At 38.7% G+C, this 4,024-nt stretch overlaps 1 non-coding gene across 1 annotated transcript; it reads right to left on the reverse strand.

Annotated features, from left to right (window-relative positions):
- Positions 1-889: 889 nt before the first annotated feature.
- LOC126666435 (small nucleolar RNA R71) lies at positions 890-996 on the reverse strand. The gene has a single exon (XR_007637935.1). It is a non-coding gene; the product is annotated as a small nucleolar RNA R71 (small nucleolar RNA).
- Positions 997-4,024: the final 3,028 nt, after the last annotated feature.

Below are 4,024 nucleotides of genomic sequence, written 5' to 3' on the forward strand. Positions count from 1 at the left end.
GAATTCTCAAAATTAGTCGTTAAATCAATTGTCTATGTGGGATCGATATCCATTCTTCCGGATTATATTACTTGCGCGATACCGTCACTTGCGGTTTAGCATCAACTAGTTTTTGGCGCCGTTGCCGGGGACAATTGCGTATTTAATAGATTAAGAGTCAAGAATTCTTGGGTGTGTTAGCATTTATTTTTATTTATTTCATTCTATTGGATTTTACTTGTGGTAGTGTTGTTTTTGTTTTGTGCAGAAAATTTGGTCAAAGTGTATGCACAATACACGGCGATCCAAGCTTCCACAAGAAACTTTTCAACAGGACCTCACCAGTTTCGAAAGAAGTATTCGAAAATCATCCCAAAAATAAGATACTATGGGGGATGACGCTAGACATCATGACGGGTATGTCCCGCCTTTTGCAAATATTGACATGATTCCGCCTCACCATCCACAAAATGTTGAGGTAGCACCAGTTCAACATAGGCAACCAAGGAATCGAAAAAGACAACAACAACAAGCACCTCAAAGGCGCACTTTGGGTGAGTTCTTTTTACCAGATGTTGATCATGCTAATTTTTGATGTTTTGCACCACCTATTCAGGCAAATACTTTTGAGAACAAAATTAGCACGATTACTCTACTTGCGAATCGATGCCAATTTTATGGGTTGCCTAGTGGAGTTCCAAATGCGCATATTTCAAATTTTTTGGAGGTGTGCAATACATTCAAGAATCCCAACGTGACGAAGGATCAAATCAAGCTTCGATTGTTTCCATTCTCCTTGCGAGATAAGGCACGAGCATGGATTCAATCTATAGCTAGCAATTCAATCACTATGAGGAGACAACTTGCTCAAGCTTTCCTCAATAAATACTTCCCTTTGGGGAAGACTACAAGATTGATGAAAAAAATTATAGATTTCTTTCAACATGATGGAGAAGTTTTATATGAGGCATGGGACATATTCAATGAACTTCAGCGAAGTTGCCCACATCATCACCTACAGAAGGAACATTTAATTCAAATATTTTATAATGGAATTAATGAGCATACTAGAGCTACTATTGATGCAGTTTCAAGAGGCTCAATCATAAGTAAGACGTATGAAGAAGCTCGTGCATTGCTAGATGAGTTGGCAATGTATAGCAGTTCTTGGCCTCGAAGAGGGTGAGGCAGCCAACTCAAAGGGGCATGATGACCTTAGAGAAAATTAAAGAGTTGGAGGCAATGAAAGCAAAGAACGCTGCTCTTCAAGCTCAAGTGGAGATGTATAAAAGGCAAGCGAGTCAAAAAGAATGCTCCGGTGGCAGTAGTTCAAGCAAGGTGTGTCTGTGAGAATTTAGTCACTCAGGAGGAGAATGCTTAGTTACATGCTACAAATGAACAAGTTAATTACGTTGGAGGACAAAGGCAAGGTCAAGCTAACTCAAATACTCAATCAAGTGCAGGAAGTTCCGATTTTCAGTCGGGCAACCACTACCAACCTAACCAAGATAACTTTAACTCTCACAACTATGGAGGTAGACCGCAATATCCTTCCGAATTCCAACAAAATAGGGATCAAGATAAAGAGAGCAAGCTCGATTAAATATTGGAGAAAATGGAGCGATTCGAGAGGTTTGAAGCGGAAGCGGGACAAAAAGACAAATATCAAGCATCTGCCTTCCATCATCTCGAGGTGAAATTATGACAATTAGAAAGCTCCATCCAAGGTAGAACCCAAGGTAGTTTACCTTCTACTACCAAAACTAATCCAAGAGAGTTTGTGAAAGCTATCACACTCCGAAATAACAAGGTTTTTGATGATCCTCATGGTAAGAAACCTATTGAAGTTAATGATGAGTCAAGTGCTAATGAGGCAAGTTCGAGTAAGTCAAGGGTTAGTGAAGAGGTCGTGGTTGAAGTTGAGGCTCCTTATGTTAGACCACCACCACCTCCATATGTTCCTAAGGTACCGTTTCAAAGTCGACTCAAGAAGACACCAGATAACCAAAAATTCCATAAATTCTGGGATATCTTCAAGAAGATACAAATCAATATAAGTCTAGCAAATGCTTTGCGTGAAATGCCTCAATACTTGGAGTTCCTCAAAGGTATAATCATGAACAAGTGGAGCTGGGACGAAAAAGGCACTATTTCATTGACTGAAAATTGCAGCTCAATCATCACAAGCAAGTTGCCTACCAAATTTCAAGATACAGGGAGTTTCACTATTTCTTGCTCAATTGGCACTTCTGCTTCTCTTAATTGTCTTTGTGATTTGGGTGCAAGTATAAATCTAATGCCCCTGTGTCTTTTCAGAAATTAGTGTGAAAATCAATCGGTAAAGGAAACCTCCATGATGCTCCAATTAGCCAACCATTCACTCAAGAAACCGCATGGAGTAGTAGAAGATGTGTTAGTGAAAGTGGGCAAGTTCATCTTCCCTGTGGACTTTGTCGTGCTAGATTATGCGGTTGACAAGGATTGCCCAATGATTCTCGGGCGGCCATTTTTGAACATGGGGCGGGCACTGATTGATGTTCATGCCAAAAAAAACACTTTGAGAATGAATGAGTAATGTGTGGAGTTTGACACGAGGCATAATGATAGCAAGCGCGAGGAAGAGAAATTCATGTGGATTGATTCTATTGAACCAACATGCCATGTGCCTATGAAGGAGGTGATTCCTTTAGAAATACCGAAGGAGGTTCAAGAAAAAGAACCCTCAAGGGTTTGCGCATGAATCAAGAAGGCACCTCATGTCAAACCGCGCAAGGGAAAACCGAGATGTTGGGCATCATGGAAGTTGAAGGTCGATGAGATAGCAACTGCAAGCAAGAGACAAATATGTACTGAAGTTGCTACTCTTGGTGAGCATGTCCAATTTCAAACGTCTCATATGCACTCCTATAGGGGGGAGTTGATTTCCAAGTGGAGCGGACCGTTTAAAATACGGCGCAAGGTACATGATGAATTGATCGAGTTGGAGGGGACCAATGGAGACGTCTTTAAAGTTCTTAAGGAATGGTGTAAACCATATCCTAGAGTTTTGATTGATCAACGACGTAAGCAAGTCGGTCTTTTCGATCCTCCGTGATGTTGAGGATTTACAATCGAGCTTTCAACTTGAAACAAGCGCACTCGGGAGGCATTCCCGAGAGGTTTGCAATTTATTTTTTCATGAATTTGTTTTTTTTTTCGATTTTCAAAAATTTTGGACAGACCCTCAGCCGGCCTCCAGCCAGCCTGGGTGTGTGAACCAGCCAAGGGCCGGCGGAGAAATGCAATCACGCTTTAGTTTTTATACAACTCGGCAGTTGCTCAGCCGGTCCTCAGCCGGCCTCTTTACGTGGGCCGGCCCTTTGGCCAGCCGAGGCATTGACAGCCATATTTAAAAAAAAAATTATTGCTGTAAAAATTTTCATTAAAAATCATATTTTTACAAAATCAAATAAATATTTACATACAAGTTTTTTATGTTAGTTTTGAATCTTTTTCTTAAAATAAATAAGGGAAACATATTTAGTCTTTTAGGAAGTTTCTATAGCTTTATTACAATTATCTTATTCCCTTTTTCATTTGCGATTTCCCACCTTAATTAATTCTTAATTGATTTTCAATTTTGATTTGTTGTTCTAACCTCTTTAATTAGGAATTTCATTGCCATATGCATTTTAGTTTCCCTAACTAGTAAAACACTAACTAGTTCAAGTTTATCTTTAATTATCACTTTTTAGAATTTTATCTTTATTATATTTTTCAGTGTAGTTTAAATAGTTGTTATTAGATTTTCGTTATCCAGCTTAACACTTGCGGCGGAAAATGGCAATTGGGAAAAAAGGAGCGGCTTGCAACCACTTTTGGAGCATTTTTGCTGTCTCGCCAAAAAGAGAAGCAATTTTTATTTTAATTTTTTTTATTATTGCTCTTCTTTTTTTAATTTTGGACTTTCTCATACATTGAGGACAATGCATTATTTTAGTGAGGGGGTGGGAAAAGAAAAAATCATAATAATAAAAAATTAATAAAATAAAAAATTTTATATATA

Source organism: Mercurialis annua, linkage group LG1-X (genome assembly GCF_937616625.2).
Source record: "Mercurialis annua linkage group LG1-X, ddMerAnnu1.2, whole genome shotgun sequence".
NCBI classification, from domain to species: domain Eukaryota; kingdom Viridiplantae; phylum Streptophyta; class Magnoliopsida; order Malpighiales; family Euphorbiaceae; genus Mercurialis; species Mercurialis annua.